This window comes from Gadus chalcogrammus, chromosome 16 (genome assembly GCF_026213295.1).
Source record: "Gadus chalcogrammus isolate NIFS_2021 chromosome 16, NIFS_Gcha_1.0, whole genome shotgun sequence".
Taxonomy (NCBI): domain Eukaryota; kingdom Metazoa; phylum Chordata; class Actinopteri; order Gadiformes; family Gadidae; genus Gadus; species Gadus chalcogrammus.
Window position 1 is genome coordinate 15,837,537 of NC_079427.1, and position 22,461 is coordinate 15,859,997.

A 22,461-nucleotide genomic window follows, 5' to 3' on the forward strand; every position below is an offset into this window, starting at 1 on the left:
TCCAATTCCCCCACGCTGACTTCCTTTCGCGGGATGAAGTCCAGAGTTATGCTGCTTTTAATTGGGAGACGGAGATGAAGTCCGAAAGAGGTTTAAATGAAGTCATGAAGAATTTTTCCTGGGGAATGAAGTTGGTGTGCAAGACTCCAGACATGCCGCAACACCAAAACAAAATGCCAAAACAGGTATAAGTCTCATGAATGGTTTGCAGGATTGCTACATCATACCATACATCAAATGTTCTGTCCCCACATGCAAGTGATTAAACCCGAGCAGAAGATATTTAGTCAGCTTTTGGTGCCGAACGAGGACAAGCAATGATTCAAGGGGGCCCAAAGGAGCCCCAGTCAATAAGATCATTGATATGTTTTCCTTCACTGTTTAGTGTCAGTGTTTTTAGAACCAATGCTAACTGACAGCAGTAAAGCGGCACATTTGCACGTCCAAAACAATACGCAAGGCAGTGCTGTCTGCATCCCAGGTGAGCCTCACTGCATGAGCCATTCACTTGATTCAATAGCAGAGAGAGAGAGCAGACTGGAACGTCTCCCACTCCTGGTGATTACAGATAATCATTAGTTATCATGCAAACATTCGGAGGACACTGAGCTAATGTTGTGTTTTGCACGGCATATACACCGTTCCTTCCATGTTTGGTTTTGGACTGATGGCCCTAATTATCCGAGCCCTGTTCCAGAGGTAGGGGATAATTCTGGAATGAAGAATGAAGATTTTTTCAGACTAAATGTCTGCTTTGGTTCATGTCTGGGGCTCTTCCTTTGGGCAAAGTCACAGGGTGTTTTTGCCAAAAGGGGGATGTTGTACTACAAACAGTTGGAGAGAACAAATAAAGTTCACATAGATCTGACTGTGTCACAAATTTTGGAATTGGGATCTCCATCAAGCATAGTGTGAGAAATGATGGCATGGCAAGACTTTGAACCCCATTAAAGAAAAAAAATGACTCCGTTCACATTTACCCATGCATAACAATACCATATTAATTTCACTTCAACTGTAAACAAGATTGAGTGGTATTGAATGAACGCGCCAGGTTTTCATAATGAACATTTAAAAGTAAGTTAGTCAGGGGTATAAATCGCACATTGCTGTCATCAGCCGATTGCGTTCAAATCAATTATTGTTATCATGGAAGGTTGGCATGCCAATACTATCCAAACATATTCGGAAATATTTCATGTTGTATTTATGTTGAATTTAGGCAGATTACTAAAGTCTGCCATAAGGCAAACATGTGGTGTATGCCAAATAGCAGGGAAGTCAGGTTTGTGGTACTTTTTTATCAAGAAAAAAAAAGGAAGAATTGTGGTAAAGATTTCTATATAAATTATTCCTCTAGAACCAACAGCTGTTCTACTTTCTCTGTTGAAACAAATCCATTGCCATTTTTCGCTTGGATATTTGTTGGCTTATTTAAAAATATGAATCAGTCATTCCTAGGTTCTATGCACATACATTGTGTCAAAGGGCTATCAACAAAGTTTCGAAGATGTGATCTGTACCTTTGCGCTCCAATATATATATATATATATATATATATATATATATATATATATATATATATATATATATATATATATATATATATATATATATATATATATATATTTATTTATTTATTTTTGTTTTTTGTTTTTTTCAACACTGGTTGTTGAAAATTGTCTGCAACATTTGCCTCTACATCACACAGGTTTCAGAAAATTCATCGGGCATTATGAGCACCAGACCTTGTTCATCACTCAGTGAGGTTTGTGTGGTTATATAAAAATAACCGGTCCACTATCAACCCAAGATGATTGATGATAATGATGATTATCATCTTGATAAAGTGTTGATTTTCTTTGACATTTGGAGGATTTGTCCTTTCATTTTTTACTGAAATATACATATCTACTGTTATATTGCAATACCCTCCGGTTAAAGCTGGATGGGAAGCCAATATCTAAAAAAATGAATACTGAATTGATGTCTAGTCATTGAACCCACTTTAATAGTGCAGCATAAAAAACCTTATGAAAGATGTCGAAGAAAGTTTCAGTCACCCAGTCACCCAGTCACCAAGAAATAATAAAAAATATATATATATTAATAATAAAAAAATAAAAATAATGTCCTAACCACAATTTAAGACAAAGTTATGACTTTGATGATATGAATCTATAGAAAGTTGCATCTTGTTTTGCAATATGTCTATTACGATTGCCATCAAGCTGAGTTACATACAGTTTCCTAATTTCATTAGTGGCAGTGAGTTATTACTGGTTTGGTAACTGACGAGACACAGATCATGTATAGCATGCAATCACTGATAAAATGCCTCACTTTCATATGGCTTTCATGACAAATTTCACACGCTCTGCATCGGTGGGCTTATAAGAACCATGTTGTCTCTTTATTTACGTTATCTAGAGTATTCCACATAGCTTTAGTGAACACAGTTACGTTTTCTCTTTGTGTGTATTTATTGTTGCAGTATTGGGACATTGCTGTAGAACACACTGGCCACAGCGTGGTACAATGATCCTTTGTTCACTTGATAAGTGTTTACATGTTGCCGGGGACTGCTGTCCCGGCTTAGAGCTGAGACAGTTATCCTCTGATGATCACAGATTGAAGTTAGGCCCTGGCTATTTCATGGGCTCTCTGAGAGCGTAGCTCTCTACAACACTCCACTACTTCATCAACCTCTCGCACTGTATTCCTGCTTTGGTGAATGGGTGACAGTGCCCGCACACATTTAAAACCCATCAATTGGTTGAGTCAATGCAGCAAAAACATACCTAAAAAAAACTCTGGCTATGTTGGATTTGAAACCCCAAAGAGAGATTGATCTCCTCCTCTCCCCCGGAGGAGATAACAGACCAAAGTAGGGAAGAGCATGGATGCTCTGATTCAGTGTTGAGTGTACTTTTTTTGTAATGGCTTTTAATGAATTCTGGTGTCACCACCAAACAAGGCATAGCAGACTGGCGCACCTCCAAGGTGAATAACAGACATCCAGACCACACTCCAGATGTGGGCTCTCTGTGGTGACATTACTCTCTATGCGCTGCAGGTTCCAACTTACATCCAGTCCAGGCCAAGGCACCGGGGGGAAAACTGATGAGTTCTGGTGAGAGCCAGACCAGGCAGCTCGGTGACTCATATTTGGCCCATTTTCCTCTTCTACGCTCCACTTTGTAGGAAGTGTTGTGTAGACTCAAGCTCTATAACCCAGTCTCAATGCATTCACTCTCTCGGCTCCTCCGTTGTGACTAATACATTTCGTAGTTGGCTTCAGATCCTGAGCCAACAAGCATCTCACGTGGATTCCTGGTCAGCCGTGGGGGGGGGGGGGGGGTATTTGGAGTGATGGAGCCTGTTATAATTTCGATCACTCATGATGTATTGTCTGTGTTCTAGTTCAATTTGCTTGTCAACAATTTATCTAAACATTGTGTTGCAAACTAAATAGAATGCCTTTTCAGGCCCTCTTCAGAAAAGTTATGATTTTTGGCGTATCATTCGTAAAAATATTGAGAGGAGGGTTGTGCTATGGAGACCACTATTTATATTAAAAGTGAAACATGCATGATTATAAAAAAATCTACTATAATGATCAACAGAATGTGTATAGTTAAAAGTTTGGACGTTATGTCGAAGTCTTTATGTCGTGATAAAAACGTTGTCCAAACCCATGTCCAACTTGCTCAAGCGCAGATGGGTAGCAAATAGGAAGCCACCACGCTGGAAAAATGTTCTAGCTGGAAGTTGCAGATTCAAAGAAAATGAATACAAAATAATAACACATGCATGAGATGAACAGTGCATACATACAGAAAGTACATAAATACAGAACCTAAGATGTATATTTTCATGCAATACATCTCTCCTTTGCCTGCCCTTTCTGTACACGTGGGGTCTAGGGTCCGGTGACATGTGCATATTCTTACCTTGCATGTTTTTTTTTTATTGTTTTGTACATGGAAACCCAAATGACGGCATTCCTCCACCCTTCCTTCATCAGGCCCTAGCAACGTGTTTGCTTTATAAAAGTCACATCTTTAGAAAAGTGCTGTGCTGACAAACCAAAGCACTTGCATGATTTATAATTCAGACAAATGGAGAAACCGTTTTTTTTTTTTATTAGTCTTATCAGAACATTTCTCAGGCCTTTAAAGAGGAGTGGGGTGGGCCAAGGACTACCGAAGAGCAGACGACAGAGGGGAAGCACAGGCCTTCAAAAAAATGATCTGCTGGTGAACCTCTTTTCAGCCAGAGCTCGAAGAGCAAACATGCTTGGAATACCACATCCGTCAAGCGGATTGGTTGGTGCAATATGGTACACAGCATGCTTTAAAGCGAAGCATGTGAACTGTACCGAAAACAAGAATCCAACACATTCCCAAAGCCCTTGAGAGCCAACTAAGTTCTGCAACCTTTCAATTGAAAATAATAAATAAAATCATTTCCTTTTTTTTGATAAAGATGTAATTTACTAAACACACACCTCAGTGAAATACCTTTTGGATTATGAGGAATTGCTTAAAGCTCCATTACAGTTTTTCTCGATTGTATACACACACAAAAATGGAACTATGCACACAATTCTGAAAAGCTCATATATCAACTACAAGACTCCAGAATGCTAAACTCTAGGCACAATTCCACTGTTGTCACATTTTTGCTAAACTCTAAGCACAAATCTCATCATTTAGCACACTTGGTTCATCTGGATCACACTGGCCTTCAAAACACAACAACTAATTACCAATAAGCCTAACTCACTTCTCACCTTTTCAAACTCAACTGGCAAAACCATTAAATCATGTGTCAGAGCATAAAAGAGGACTCGGTGAGCTCTTCTGTGTTGTAGATATGGTCCTTTGGCCTGATCAGGATTGGAGGTGGGATACATACTGATTTACATGTAGATCTGTTTCCCCTCATTTATATTCTTATTTTTATTTTTTGTTGGCCTACAAAAACCTTTTATTCAGTCAGTTCAGCTGAACATTTTACTGCATTACAGTCAAAATATATATATTTGCTTTGTTACCTTTTTGTACTTGTACTTGCCCTGATTTCATCGTTACATCCCCCGAAATACAGTCTAAATATTTTCATACTGTGGTGTTTTTTCATTTTACTTATCAGTGCAATTAATGTACTGTAATTTACCAAAATAGGTAACATTGGTGTATTGTTGCACCATCAACTATAGGTGTACAGTATGACTCTGGGAAGCTGCCTTTAGCCCATTGGAGCTCATTGGATAGACAAATATGCATTGTATCCTATTCTGATACGATTGTGTTATTGCAATATTTATATGATATATTCACAGTATTGTATTACAATATGGCAACAGTCTTTATACTATATGTACCACGTAATTGCCACTCTAAAAAATAAAGCTATTTCTAAACAATTGTATACATTGGAATATGTAACATGGCCTCATGAAGACAAAACATATGTAAATAGTATTTTGATGGAAGTGTTTTGAGTTGATCACACCAGTGTTTAATTTATGCTCTCTAAGAGATATTCATATGATAGCTGTGTTTACTGTTTGATGGAAGAATTTGTGTAGTTTTGACAAAATGATTAACTCTTCTCAGGTTTTTATTTTGAGTTTTGAGAAATTGAGCTATAGTTACAGAAAACGTGTTCAAATGATTGAGAAAAACTGTAAGGCAAGTGACATTTCAACCTGTTTTTTCTGATAGGACGACTCACTTCCTGGACATTGTTATAATTTCCTTATGTCCCTCATAGGTTTACTTAGTGAGGGACCCTTAATGTACTGTATGAATTAGCAAGTCTTTTTCTTGAACACCGCTGGAGGGAAAACACTTGACAAACTTGATTGAATTCCTAGATAGGCTGGCAAGTTCTCACACTGCTCAAACATTGCAGGCAAAAAGCAGTCCCTCCCCAAGAAAAAGACACACTTGCCAACAATCTTCAGATTTTTAAACAATCAAGAGGAACTGCCACATCCACCTTGGGAACCAATTAGTGCACTTATCAGTCATCGAGCAGCCAGCCCCACCATAATCCCACGCCACCATGTTGAGCTGTTAGGGAAACTTGGAACAAACAGGGTTTTCTTTCCGTCAGGTTTTTTACAATATCATAAAATGACTTGGGAGGAAAGAATGCCAACACAACGGACCTGAGCGCCTAGTGCCACAAACACCCCCATGCCGAGGAGTTTCCGTTACCAAAAGCAACCGACTGTTTCGTCTTTGAAACATAGCTGTAAAATAAATATTATTGCGGCGATCTGTCAAGCTGAATATGGGGGCCATGAATCTTTGTGACGGCAGCTGTTTTAAGTACTGGCATTTTCTTAAATTAAGGGGAAGTCTCAATGTGAAAGGTAGGCACTGGTTTTCTGGGGATCTGTAGGCATATAGAACTGATAGTGATTAGGCAATGCAACGTCAAGGTCCCAATGGTTTTGGAACCATCAGGAACATTATAAAAAGTTGGCAACACGGTAGGGAGGTGATGGAGTCACTTTTCATTAGAAACATTTTTATCTTTCTGGCCCTTTTTAACACTGCTGTCATAGTGAAACAAATTATTATTGGTTGAGCAGCTCTTGTTGGTTTAGCCGCTATTGTAGTTGGCAAATTCAAAGAAAAACATATTTTGTCTTTCAAACTATCAAAATTATCCAACTTGGGAGGGCTGTTGATACTGTGCTGAGGCCAAGTCAAGTTACCTTGTGGACAATTTTATGACGATTTTAAAGATAATTAGGCAATTATGTAAATAATCAACTGAACAAACTCACAAATTCACAGATGGTATTTTTACTAAAGTATATTGTCTGAAAATTATTGTACTAGTAAAACATTTATTGACCAAGTTAATGTCGTAACAAAGGTCAAAGATTCATTAATCATGCTCATTCATTCTTGCGTTTATTTTCTTCAAGACTTATAATTAGTTATAGAGGTTGAATTAGTTGGTTAATGTTGCATGAGGGAAGAACAATTTACAGTGCACCTTTCAAAGGTAAATCAAAAGCTGTGTTGGACTGTTATCAACGTACAATCAAGTTGTACTCTTTTTGTATGTCAATAGCTTTGGTGAGCCATACAACCTCTATCGTCCACGCCAGGTCTGTCAGCTCTTCTGTGTCTCAGCATCATGCAGGAGGCTTTCTCTCGAACGTCTGCCTGAAGAATGTTGGAGGTCTCCATGTGTTGACATGCAAAGCAAACCTTGACTAATGAGATGGATGCTCAACAGTTAGACTTTGCTCAGGTTACATTCTCCAACGGTGACGTATCAGGGCCAGACGTCCTGATTTGAGGATTGGACAAAGCAAGTGAAATTCTCAAGTGACCCTTGTTTACATCATACGAGAACACATCATAATCCAGAATAATCAAACACATCATGATTTGACAAAAAAAGGGAGAAGTAGACAAAAAAAACACAGGGGGTACGACCTTCAGCGTCTGTTGACCGGACCACAGAGACAGGACCCCACTTGCTGTCCGTCCCAAGGGGTCTTTAAGAGCTATCAGCCAGCCAGACAGACACAAGCCACAGCAGAAGCAGAGAGAGCCAAGAAGCGCCCCTGATCCCTAGCCTCAGAGACAGCCGCTCAAGGTGATGGGACACCCGAGAAGGGCATGATGCTGGACATCCAATGCAGGTGATGATATGAGGCCTGTCTCTGGACTTTCTCTGAACTTGAATAAAAAAAAGACCCAATGCAACTAAGGGAGTATCTATTTTTAACTTTGGAAAACCCAATGAAGCCTGAAGGGGTTAACGATGCGCAGTCGTTTTGAGATAAATGTTGTTTTCTTGGGTTCCGCGCCAGAGGTTGGATGTTAAATGTATGGAGGAGAGATGGATTTTAGATTGGTGAATGTTTTCAATCTGCTTGGTGTAAAAGGAATTAAACCTCTGTATCATTGTGCTGATGGTTGGAGGCTCCTCTGCATGTAACAAATATAATGCTACTGTCTCATCAGCCTTTAAAAGTCACTGCTCGCCACTGAGACATATATATATCTGTATATATATATATATATATATATATATATATATATATATATATATATATATACATACATATATATATACAGTATATATATCTATAGATATAGATATAGTAGTAGTATTAGGAAAAAAATGCCCTCTATTCCTTTGTACTTAAGCATATTCTATTTCTTTATTTCAATTTCTATTTATTTCTGGCCTCACAGGTGAATAAAACATGCAATATAAATAAAGTTGAACATGTCTGACGTGATCTATTGATGTTCATTCTCTAAACAAACTCTCTAAACATGCTTTAGAGCTTTGGGGCTGTCAAAACAGCAAACACATGCATACAGAATGCCCTTAAATATAATATCGTCATCATGTCTTATGTTTATTATATTTCATTGAATCTGAATGAATGCCTCATAGAGAAAACATCAGATCACGAGGGGAACCAGACGAGAGAAGATATAGGAGAAGGAAGGGGAATGACGTTATCCGAATTTAAAAAAATACCGTACATTGTGGTCGTCTCTACGCCTAAGGGGGCATGTACATCAACCTTCATCAACCCAAAGGTAATCCCTTGTGTCCTCAATCGTTTTCTTCCACCTACTAGAAACAAACCAACAATCTAGCATTGCTCATGCACCCCTGTGTGGCCCCACCCTAGCTCTGTTCCTTCGGCAGTGCTACAACATTCCCTGGGCAGCTGCATAAAATCGCACGCCAGGTCGGATGTTTGCCTAGACTGAAATCACATAAGATAGATTTCTAGTCCACACTGTGCCATAGTCTGGAGTATCGCTGACATAGTGCAGTCTGCGATGTGGAGCAGAGGCCCCAGGTTAAATGCAGATCCCCACCTGGCCATGCAGGAACATTGTCTATAAAAATTCCCCATGTCCAATACTGCATGTTTTCTTTACAGCCTTCTACACAGCTCTTTGCCTTGTGTCAGTTGCAAAGACTACATTTATGATTATTATTCTACATAGGCAATACGCAAGCCAACTAGTCTCTTTAAATAATATCTTAACTTGTTCGGGTAGACAGTTTTATCCTGTTATCAGACACCTTTGTCCGAAGTGACTTGTGTGAGTTACATGTGATGAAGGAGCAGACAGGGGAGAAGAAACTTGATTTGGATGAGGTCTCCTAGGTATGGATAGCTACATTTATTATTAAGGATTTCTCAAAAGATTCAGTTGAAGTGCTCTCTACTCCATTAAACAAACTGTCTATGTTAAACAAACATGTTGGATTTAAAACCTTTCTACAGTTATGTGTGTGACTCATAAATGTAATGTTTTGTCTACATTGACTAAACATGACTTCTCTTCAGAAGGACAGAGGCGGCCAAGAACATTTTATTCAGATTAATATTCTAGTCCTGCAGTGTAACTTAATATCTGACAGCCTATGAGAGAGACAAATACCCCGCAATTAATACACGTTTATTGTTTAGGGACAATATTGGAACATTAAGTGCATAATTAAAGTGTTTCAGGTCTAGATACCTTAACATGTTAATCATGCACACAAGGTAATTTATGTCTGGCACACTTTGAGCATACCTAACATAAGAATCAAGTAGGTTATTCGTATATTTTGCTTCAGATTTTTGTAATATTTACGCAAAAAAACTAAACGGCTTTGTTGCACAACCTGAACTCAATAAATGTTCAAAGGTGCCAGAGAACAAACCACTACAGTAACATTAGCCGGTTAGTGGAGCCTGTGCTTTATCTTCTGTGGTCTCACAGCATGATCTTTCAGAGTAAGGCCCTGAAACCCAAACTGATTAATGATCAGCCATGGGGATGTCTTCTAGGTGTTGAGGGGAATGGGGCTTTGGTTGGATTTGGACTTACAACGTGAAAATGCTTGAAAAGGTTAGAACAAAGTGAGTGTTTTACTAGATCGATGTCACCCCGGGGATTCATTCAAAATGCTAAACGCTAAGTGTGCGAATGGAACAAGAGTAACTGAGCGGTGACCTTTTATCTGGCGAACAGACCTGAACACAACTTGCAAGTTAGACACTCACAACTGCCTCCATGCCCTTTCTGTACTGCTGAGGTTTCAGACCACATCAGAGCTCTCCACAATGTATTCCAGTCAAACCGCGCAGGCAGCTGTGTAAATAAACAGAATAAAATGGTAGAAAATAACCTCATAGACAATAATATTGAACCCCACAAGCGTTATTGCTTTGTCCAAGCATTGAGCTAATTGAAACAGACACTCAAAATTACTCATAGTGGAGATTATATGTTAATCAGTGATACATTTTTTATGCCGTATTTGGGCCATGGTATAGTTTATTTCATTATCGTAGACCAAAAAAGAATGCCGCATTCCTCCCTGTGTATAAATGAACTTCGATAAAGGTCATCAAGGCCTGAATATCAGGTAATAATGTGCGATGTGAAAGCCCTAATGCTAAATTTCCAGTGGCAAATATACATGTATGTGCAGTAGCATACAGTATGTACTACAGCATGCAGTAGTTCAGGCCTATTCAACTAGCGGCCCGTGGGCCAAATGCGGCCCCACTTAATTTTTTTCTGGCCCGCAAGAGGTTGCATGCAAAAAATAAATAAAATAAAGGAGAAACATAGTTGCATGCAAATCAGGTTTCTGTTTGTAGCCGGTGATACTAGCCAGTATCAATACCCCACAATCAGGAACTGGCATCACTTATTCTCACAATGTTTGGCTCAACCGATACGTGTGAGTCTAGCTTTTCTCATATGAATGACATTAGAACAAGGGCACGTTGCTCCATGACCTATGAGAAGCTGCATGAGTGTCTCACGATGAGCCAAACTAGTCAAACAAGGCAGTGCAATCTTTCTCACAGAATCACTGGCTCAAAATGTCTCATATGTGCAGTAGTTCTGTTTTGTGATGATTCAAACAACATTGTTGAATTCTAAATACGTGTCCAAAATATGCGAGAACAAAATCTTTTATAATGATACGATTAAAAGTGAAGAAGGAAGGAATGCATCTGACAAGTTTATTCCATGTAGTTAATACTACTTTAAGTACGATTTATTTGTAGCATTTCATTCACGTAGTTTTACTCTGTGTGGCCCATGAACCCCCAGTGGTTTTCCTTTTCGGCCCACTTGTTAAGGAGGTTGAATAGCCCTGCAGTAGTTCATTCAAAAGCTGAACTTTAACTCTCAGTGCAGGTACAAAGATGCAAGAAAGTGTGGCCCCTTGATGACCACAAAATAAGTTGTTAAGAATAATTACATTTAACTTGTGGCTGGGTTGTTCTACGGTGAACTTTCATATTTCCAGGTGGTCTTTCCTCGGATCGATTTGAACAATATTGCTGAAATCCAAACTTTTCCCCACGAACAAGAAGGGGGTTTCCAAGCAAGCAAGCATCTGCAAAAAAAAAGACAGAAATCATTCCTTAGAATCCAAACTAGTGACCTAATTGATTAAATCTCCTACTCCTGTGTATATCACATTGCAACCACTGTGGTTGCCCTGAGCAGCTGTTGTTGTTAGTGATGAGGACTATTTTAGTTGGCCAGTGAGTTGATGAAGCACCTGTAGATGTCCTGAACCATCACTCGTCTCTGATAGAGACACATGGTTTTATTTGCTTTAATTGCAGCTGTCTCTCGTTGGCTCTGTGACGAATTGTCTATGATGTTCTGTTAACTTAATGTCCACATCTCTCTCTCTCTCTCTCTCTCTCTCTCTCTCTCTCTCTCTCTCTCTCTCCCTCTCTCTCTCTGTATCACACACACACACATGGACACGCACGAATGCACACATACACACACACACACACACACACACACACACACACACACACACACACACACACACACATAAGCACACACACACACACACACACACACACGCACGCACGCACGCACGCACGCACGCACGCACGCACGCACGCACGCACGCACGCACACACACACACACACACACACACACACACACACACACACACACACACACACACACACACACACACACACACACACACACACACACACACACACACACACACACACACAATCATCACTCATAATTGATCCATTTCATGAATGGTCTTTTACACGAGATACATTACATCAGGAAAGAATTTAAAAAAAGAAAGAGGAAAGACCCAGAGTAAATCCATATGGAGCATGTGTTTACATATGTTAAATACGGTGAACCATTGCCTGACAACATGCACCCTGCAACTCGTCTGCCATCCCGTGTGTTAAACTTGGTTGAAAGAATTGTAATAGGAAGGCCAAAACAGAAAAGCTAATACAAATCAATGGCCAACATTGTTCCCCGGCCTCGTCACCGTGGAAACAGCATCTGCCAGACACCCTGAGGTTTTCCGTCCCTTGGGACCGAGCTCCATACATCATCCACAAATCATGCAGGAACTGTAGCTGTTAGCGAACATTGGACCACTCTGCCGAGCTCCTCGGAGTCCGCCTGTATCACTTCCAGCTGAGTATTCAAATGGGGTAGAGTAACTAATTTCTCCAGGCAATAGTAACTAATATATCCCATTGTGCCTTCATACAAGGTTTGACCGGATTTACATGAAAAGATAATCCTCTAGGCGGGGTATTCCCATTTACTCCCTCTGCAGTAGTCAGTTGAATTTAATATTGTGAAGCTTGTGGATTTACAATTGGCTTTTCTACATTCCTCTCTGAAACAGCACTAATAGTCCTGTAAAGAGCGTTCTGTTTTTATACTATAAAGCTTTATTTTGCCCATTCTTTTTTTTATCATCGTTGCTAAATTATTCTTGAAGACCTGAAAACATTCTGCATTTCCCTTAAGATTTTGTTTAAATCCTTTCTCAAGCCAACAGAACAGAATGACCACATTTTTGATACAATAAAGCCAGGCTCCATTCCATGCATCTTGGATGGTTGTCATTGAGCACACGGTACACACGTTCTCTCTGCTCTTTAAAGGCTATAGCACACAGTTGATCTTTATCGTTATGGCTCCATCTTGGACAGGAATTCATCGTATGAGAACATGTGTCCAGCATGGTCATATCAGTTCCAAAGACACACCTTAATACTTACTGAAGATAACTTAACCCAAGGAAAAAGTTGGAATTGCATATGATACCATTCCAAACACTTGCTGTTCCAAGTCATGCAGTCATGGAGACTGTACAAGTCAGGGAAACACTTAAGTCAAGAAAAGAAAAAAAAAGAAGAAACTTGAATCATCCCCCGTTAAGCCCCAAAGGCGCCGCGAATGTAATTCCCGCCTTGAAAAATTTGTAGCATTTCCAATTTGCGCGGTTCAGCATTGCGAAATAGGGGCCTAAAACACAATCCCCTGCCCTGTTGTTGATTAAGGCCGCTGTTCCCACATTCTCCCGAGAGGCGCTGAGGCTTATTTACACCATGCTGGACCGTATTCTGAACATCATGGTGCGTGCACAGACTCGCATAACATCTAAACATGACCAGCTGAGGCCACAGTCCATCGTGTGGAAGTCCCCAGTTACAACACTTACACCAGCCATCGTATATACCACGAGCATGTGTTTATGGATCTGGTACTGCAACAAGATCAAGGGGTCGTTGGATTGAATGAGGATATCGTTCAATAACGTTTGGCTCTGGTCTCCAAGTGTCAGTTGGAAATCTCAGTTTGTTATTCTACATACAATGAAAATAAATATTCCATCATTTTAATTATTTGTGTACACTTGTTTTCATTAAATTGCTGTTATTGAGGTCAATTTGAGCCGGTGGTTGGATAAAGTTAAAGTTGAAAATATGGAGTTGTTTTAATAGCTGAACTGACAGTAACACATACTCTGCCTCGTTACTCTTTGTCTCCGCTTTGCAAAATCATATTCAGGCAATAAAGTCATGCTTCTTGGTTTGTCTGTTTTCTCCACCAAGCATTACCTTTAGAACCTTAATTACGCAGCACCAAACCAGAACTTTGTTCATTAGAGTTTGCAAATGAAAAAGGAAAATAAACGAAGACCTAATGAACAAATAATCTCCACACGATTCAATGCAAACCGTTCTCCATTAATAGGTACACTGTGCAGCTGTACTAGGAAACGTCAAGTTTTGAGGGATCTGTCCTGTGCAATCTCTCCGCCACCTGGCTATGTAGCGATCCCAGTGCAGAGGGCCCTGTCGCATGGCTCCACTGCGAGCCCTGTGCTGTTGATTGCTGGATGTGGTTTTTGGCGCGACAATGTGAGTGTTTAATGGGGCAAAACCACTGCGTAACGTCTGTGTCCAGCAAACATGATCAGGAAGGGCCTGGCATCATTGTTCTGTGTGTGTGTGTGTGTGTGTGTAGGGGGTGGGGGGGGAGTGAAAGAGGTTATGAAGTAAGCAGTCGGAAAGTTGACACAAGGGAAATAAAAACACCTTACATTGCCCGACTTCCTCTCTCCAGAACTGGTAGGAGTGAGGTGCGTTGCTCTAGCTCCAGACCTGCACGCTGTGAGGTGTCTCACTCTCCTGACCTGTTGGGAGTGAGGTGCTCTAGCTCCAGAACAGCTGGGAGTGAGGTATCTCACCCTCCTGACATTCTGGGAGTGCAGTGTCTCACTCTCCAGACCTGTTGGGGGTGAGGTGTCTCACTCTCCTGACCTGCTTCGGGTGAGGTGTCTCACTATCCATACATGCTGTGAATGAGTGGCCTCACTCTCCAGATCGGCTGGGAGTGAGGTGTCTACCCTCCAGACAGGCTGGGAGTGCAGTGTCTCACTCTCAAGACATGCTGGGAGTGCAATGTCTCACTCGACAGACCTGCTGGGAGTGCAGTGTCTCACTCTTCAGACCTGCTTGGAGTGCGCTGCTCTTGATCCTGACCTGCTGGCAGTGAAACTGCTTTAGTTCTTCTTAAAAAAAGTTTGTAGCATCAACCCTAACCGAGCATATCATAACACCTCGACGCTCCTCCTACTAACAGCTCCACACAGAATGTAACGGCCATAAACCTGGTGTGCCGTTGGAAGGGCCAACATATTTAGAGTGTTACAGACGTGGGAAGAGGACAACTTCGCAACAGGACCTGGCGTGATCTCCCACTCTTGCGAAATCATTTGCACTCATCCAGCCCTCCACTCCAATCCAATCCAAGACGATAAAAAGGTCATTAACGGCCCATCAGTGTATTTTTGGGAGGTGTGACCCGAGACATGCTGTGATACGACACATTGGAAGCACCACTGAGGCCCTTTCTGCAGACTTTGTAATGGATGATGGAGTCAGCCAGCCACCACCTCTACTGGACTCCACTGGTGTTAATGCAGGCCCAAGTGCTGTAAATCTGTTGGCTGATGCTGCAAGAGGAAGTCCTTTCCTGCTCCCCTTTCCAGACAATTGCTCAATAGAAGAGATAAAACACACTCTGTGCGAGTGGGCGCCACACAATCTCCAAAGTTCTATATCCGTACATCCTCTGAATGAAAACACGTCTTCTCAGAAAGATAAACATTATTTCACTTTCCAATGTCCCTGGTCAAAAGATCGACCACCATATCTACATAACTTTACAAAGGAGGGATTCACTGCCAACAATCAAGGCTGAATACTTCTGCTCTTTTTTTTTTTTACATCATACCACATCCAAAATTTTTGCGGTCAGACAAGGCCCTGCGTTAGAATGAGGTAGGTGGGGTAAAAAGATGGGGCAACATGCTCCAATGCTCAACAGAGTGGCAACACGCAATCTAAAGTCATTCCCAAAGTCATATCCAGGATTGCAGATAGACAGGCTCTCAGTGATTACTTTTTTCATCGCTGACCCTTCTCTTGCCAGCTGGATCATTTTTCCATGTTTCACATTCGACAAAGGGGAATGTTTATGGACATTGCACTACAAGTACAAGAACATTGCACTAACCGCAGCGGCTTAGTTGTTGCATTTTAAGACGTCATTATGACTATATCGGCTCACCTAACAATCCATCTGTGATAATGTAAGCAATCTTTACTTGGAACCACCAAAGTATACCACCGATTAACAGAGTTTAAATGTGTATGGCAGTAAGACAGAAGGCATCATATATACTGATTCAATCCTAACATTGGTTTGCATGTATGTGATTTCAAACAGGTGTCAATGTGTTGATTCTTATCACAATATTTTGGATAAAAGAATGTGTGGATAATTTTCATTTGTAATTTTGTCATTATACGCATCATTCCTCTCAAACGACATCCCTTTGTTCACAGATGGCATTCCCCACAATGTCTCCTCTTGTAAACTCGATTTGAATATTCTCTGCTCCCGCATTGTGCAGCTTGATGTAAATATAAAACTCTCTCGAAAGGATGGAGGGATTAGATGGGAAACAATGTTCGTTTATGGCATCTAAACGTTTTTTTTATGTTTAATAAGAAAATAATGATGGTTGTTTGAACTTTATAATATACATTGAGGGATCCATTATGACGCACGGAATAACTTTGAATGATGTCAGTCATAGAGTAAATTGCTTGAGTCAGCTTCAGAACATGTCTACTCTTTTTGAAATTCCTTTCTCTGTAATTCGACCCGACAGGCATATAATAGATAAAACCTATTATTTACTAGAGGCAATTCTGAGGAAAATCCCTCTTTGCCTCCCCGAGATTTTATGAGACCCTCATAGTGTGTTATACAGGGATCCAATTGGTGACCAATTACTTTGTAAAACAATGACATTGGACTATTGGCCATTTAATCAGAGGCATGGAGAGGGCAAAAAAAACAACTTGTAAAATAGGAGGGCATTTTGTCCATCGAGCTCATGTTTGCCAGAAGAGCGTTTGAATAATTTATTTGGAAATAACGTATTCCTCCAAGAGACCAGTCTATACAGATGTTGAAGTGTCTAAGCCAATAGTGTGCAATTCATACCCTTTAAATGATTTGCTGGATCCGTTTCAACAGCAACACAACATGGAAAGATGGGATGAAAGTCTTTAGTCTGTAAATGGTAACAATCGAGACACAACGTGATTTTTGTAGTGTTTGCAATTGACCAAAGAATAGTATCACCACTCAAGTCATAAATGTGTCAAGGCAATTATCATCTAGGCCTTTGTTTTTTCTTAAACCTCAACACGTTTTGAATAAAAAAGGGTTGTTGTGGTGGAAAACGCATCCAAGGGCCACTCTTGAACGTGACAACCTATAGAACAAGCCGTCATTCTGTCAGAACCGTATTATAGTATATTATTATATCATATAATAGCCCCCCTCGGTCTGCAACGTCACCGGAATGTATTTGGCCTCGCTCCGTTGTTTCCGCCATGCCTTCATCCTAACTCGTGTTGTTATCTTTGGTCCGAGAGGGCTGCTTTTCGTTTGCCCTAATCAGCCCTCTCAGCCTCTGTGGCTCGCTCTGTCATGAGCCCCGAGCCCTGGGAGGGATCGGCAGCTTTGATGTGCAGAGAAGACTCGTTTGGCAGAGGGACGGCTCTCATGGTCACATGATCTCATAACCATGTCAACGGGCTCCATTAGTCGTGTTCGTAGCAGAATTAAACAGAAAACCCCCATTACAGGAATTGATGTTAGCAGTAAGCACATTAGTGTTTTATATTTTCTGGCGGAAAAGTATCTGTTTGTAATGAATTTGTGCCTTGTGAGAACTTTGTTTTGGGGAATGGTGGCTCGTAAACGCAGCAAAGGCTTGCAAAACAACCCGCATCTTGCGGTGCCTTACTTAGTCCTGGCCACCAGGGGTCTCTGCAGCCCCTGTTGTTGGTCCAACACCTGACTACCTACAATCAATGCATACGTTTGATATAGATAGAGGCAAGAGCATCCAGTTATCATTGCAAAATAATTTGAAGAAACATTTAGAAACATAAGCTTCCATGGATTTGTACTAAATTATATCAATATAGTATTCTCTACTATTGAATGATTTGTCAAAATTGAATTATACCCTTGTCAAAAGATTGATATACAAGACATAACAGAAACATTGGATAGTCTTCCAGACGTTTTCCCCAAACGTTGTTCTTGTGTAACAGTGGTATGGCATGTCGATTCAATTTTGGGCCCTTTTGTGTTCGGATATTCTCTCAAACTTCTGGCCTGGAGGTGAAGGTTGATGACGGGCCTCATTAAAAACAAGTCTTGGATTCAATACCATGTCTTCTAACCATGTGTTGGCAGAAGGGCTTTCTGTAAGGTATCTAACATCCTCATTAACATAATCCAACAGTGAGAGTGGCTGCAAGTTGCTCAAAGGAATTGATTGATTACAGTAGTCAACAGTTTCACTCACACACCACACATTTACTTAATACCCACTCCATGAAACAAAATACACTCTCTGAAACGGCGTATTAACGTCTTCCAGATAACATTTGTTTGTCGTTATAGCCAGCATCACGACAGGCTAACCACATTAACAAACAACATTTTCGGAGCTTCTCAATGATGTATACAATGTGATGGTGGAGGGTAACAGAGACTCAGGGGGGGTTATCCCACTCACCCGCCGGGAGTTCATTGAATTAGTCACTTTTGTTGATTAGTTGTGTAATTAGGCCAAGGAGTAAAACATTGGCCTGCTACTGTTACAGCTTCTACTGAACTACTGCTTCTCCTCTCCTTGTTCGTCCATCAAGAAGATATGACGAAAGTGTACTTCGCATGCCGTGGGCTGGGACACGGGCCTACACTTATTGGCTCTAGTGATATTTTTATATACAAATTACACTTTTACATATGCGAAGACATGATGTTTGTCAAATGAAAGTGATTTATTGTTTGGCAAAGATGCTTGTTTCCCTCCTTGCCTTTAAGACGGGTTGGGCTAGCCTGACATCGCCAGACCAATTCGCAAATCTGTGTTATTATCAAGGGGCACTGACCAAAATGCCTCTGGATGCAATTAGATTATAGGGTGCTCCTTTGGACAGGGATCATATTTTTCCCTCCTCAAATAAGATAATCGGTTGTGATTGGTCCAACCGGAGCCAGGTCTGCTGGGAAATCTATCTGAAGGGTAGGTGGGCCGGACATATGCAAGACCAAATAAGACATCAGCTCGCAGATTCCTCTAGTTCCCTGGTAAGACTTAAAATGGTTGAAACCCTCTTTCACCTTTACTCTCACAGGTAGGCTATGGTATGGAGGAGGCCTGTCTTTGTGCCAATTACAGATCTCTATTATATATTATAATATGTGAAGAAAGAATGTATCCACCGTACAAAGTAACTGAAGAAAATCTAACAATATAACTATATAAATAACCAATATAAAGAAATGTGTTTTGTGTGTGTGTGTGTGTGTGTGTGTGTGTGTGTGTGTGTGTGTGTGTGTGTGTGTGTGTGTGTGTGTGTGTGTGTGTGTGTGTGTGTGTGTGTGTGTGTGCGTGCGTGCGTGTGTGTGTGTGTGTGTGTGTGGGTGTGTCTCCGTGTGTGTTTGCGTGTGTGTGTGCAGGGCCGGCGATCGGCATAGGCGAGCTAGGCGACCGCCTAGGGCGACAAATGCGTTGGGGGCGCCCTCTGGTGGCGCCCTTAATTAAAAAATATATCAATTAAAATATACGACGCGAACGGAGAAGCGAGGGGGCGCGGGAGCAATTGTCAGGGCGGCCCGTAACCGTTAGCGTAGCACCCCCCCCCCCCCCCCCCCCCCCCCCGCTCGCAAGACCTGTCCAGGGCGCAAGTTGATTTCGAGTCGCCTAGGGCTCCGAAACGGCCAGCGCCGGCCCTGTGTGTGTGTGTGTGTGTGTGTGTGTGTGTGTGTGTGTGTGTGTGTTGCCAATACTTTCTCTTATACAACAATGAACAAGTGTCAACATAATTCGATCAAAATAAGCCTTAAAGAGAACCTCTAACTTTCACGGCTGTAAAAGCAGCAATGTGGTCGTGTGGTATGTACACTTCTAAGAAAAAGAATTTGAAGAGTGACAACATAAAGTTGCACTGGTTGACATGTCCTGTACAATTTTTTAAAATTGCTTTAGTAGAGAAGGCAATTCCCTTTCTCAATAGTTGTAATAATGCTTTTTGATAGGGAAGCATTACCACATACTGTGGCCACAATACATAAAATAAAATACAGAATTCTTTCCAATTCACTGTGGGACTGGATAACATCTTCCGTATAACATTTTAATATCACTATTGGCAACGACGCCACATGCATTAGGTAACTGCCACATCGATCAACACATGTCAGAGGTCAAATTAGGTACTTAGAGTTCACATTTTTCAAATAAAACGCCAAACGACGTATCCCTTTGTTCCCTGTGCAGCTGTGTGTTGGACAGATCAGAGCAGTGCTGAGTCGCTCACCTCATGGCAGTCACAAATTCGAAGAAAATAAATGAGCGGCACTTGCCAAGGTTTCTCTGAGACAAACACAAACAGGCCGGGAATGTGAAGCAGTGCTGACATATCGCCGTTGACTCATGGCAGCGGACAAGTCATGCTCCAGACGCGATTTGTTTCAAATGTCACGCTTTCTTAGCAATGACTAGACTTTGGATTTCAAAATGAAATTCTAATCTTGGCAACATGAAATGCCTCTGGCTTTTTTTTTTTTGCCTCATAACGATTATAATCATTAGGGTGATATGTTATGTGGATACGCACGCACGTGTGTGTGTGTGTGTGTGTGTGTGTGTGTGTGTGTGTGTGTGTGTGTGTGTGTGTGTGTGTGTGTGTGTGTGTGTGTGTGTGTGTGTGTGTGTGTATGTGTGTGTGTGTGTGTGTGTGTGTGTGTGTGTGTGTGTTTGGGTGTGTGTGTGCATGTGTGTGTGTGTGTGTGTGTGTGTGTGTGTGTGTGTGTGTGTGTGTGTGTGTGTGTGTGTGTGTGTGTGTGTGTGTGTGTGCGTGTGTGAGCGTGTATGTGTGTGTACCTGTGCAGGTGTGTATGCAAGTTTGGCTGGTCAGAGTAGAGATAATGATTAGATTAAGTTGTTGAGGAGATTTGTTTTATCTACGGTCCAAGAAGAGGCTACCTCCAGGAACAGACCATTTTAACAAAGATTAATCATGGAAACAATTTATGTTGACATGGATGTTTCTTCTTACCTCTCACCCTTTTTCCAACCATGGTTTGTCAGAATTCATGAAGCGATGCGCTTTGTGTCTTAATGTTAAATGTATATAGAGAATAAGTGATCTACGTGGTGTCATTATAGACGATAACAGAACAAAGATAAGTTAAGGCTTTATTAACCATGGAGGGGAGGGTTGTTGATTCAGATAGGGTCTTGGATCCACGTTTTAAAATGTTCAAAACAATCATGCGACTTGATGTTCTTCTCACAAAACACATGAGCTAATTTGATGCGATTTCATCTAACTAATCCTTCACATTATTCTATTTTAATCCATTACCAAACACTACAATGCTCTGCCTTCCAAGGTGCAGTGGAAGGCTGCAGCACAGTTAGGTAATGCTCCTCGGCCCTGAGGACTCTTTACAGAAGAGCAAAATCCATCATCCAACATAGATCAAATGATTAATACATATTTTTCAATTGTTTTAACCTTACAAATTAATTCGGTTTTTGAACAAATAATACAAGCATTACCTAAGTTTAAAACGATATATAACTAACTGCTCTCACAACTGACCTTAATACCCCCTTATCCCGTCCACCTGTCTGCAGACGGCGATATATTAACATGCACACCTCCCTGGAGCTTTGGAAGCTCGTTTTCATTAAGAAACCCCTCCAGTTGGAAACGTTTAGCGCTATCTGTTTTTTTTGTTTGACAGATTCTTGGTATAAACGACTGTTTTTTGTTAAAAATGTAAAAAATGAATCTATATTATATATACACTCACACGCACACTCACACGCTCACACTCACACACACACATGTGCACAGGCTCAAAGTCACACACACGCACATTATTTAGCTCCTGCTTGCCTTCAGATGTAATTTAAATCGAATATTAAGCATTTCCAAAGTGTTGTCAGCACACATCTATAAAGTTAAGTTAAGACAGATTTACAAAGACTTCCACCCATGGTTGGAACCAGAGGATACGTGAAGGCTATGTGAGAGGGCTTTATACTACAGGAATATCATGCAAAAACAATTTCACTAAACATAAACAGATGACTTGCAGGGAGAGGTGGCCTCAGTCATTTCCCATGACCTCTGGTATATATGAAAATGTACATTCCTCAATGCCATCGGACATTCCTATGAGCTCAAAACTGCAAAATATAAAATAAAAATACATTGACAAACTCAGAAATCAGCTACACTGGAGCCTAGAATAATGGTAGGTTTGATACGATTCTGATTCGTAACCTGAAAGGATTTCCCTAATCAAGACCTTGTGGGATATTGGAAATATCTAACTCGGGTGCAGCAACCTATATCCACTAACCTCATTCTCTGTGAAACAGACAAACAGTCTGAAAACATTGTGCTCAAGGACAGGTTTGCTTGGCTGAATACATCTCAGCAGCCCTCTCTC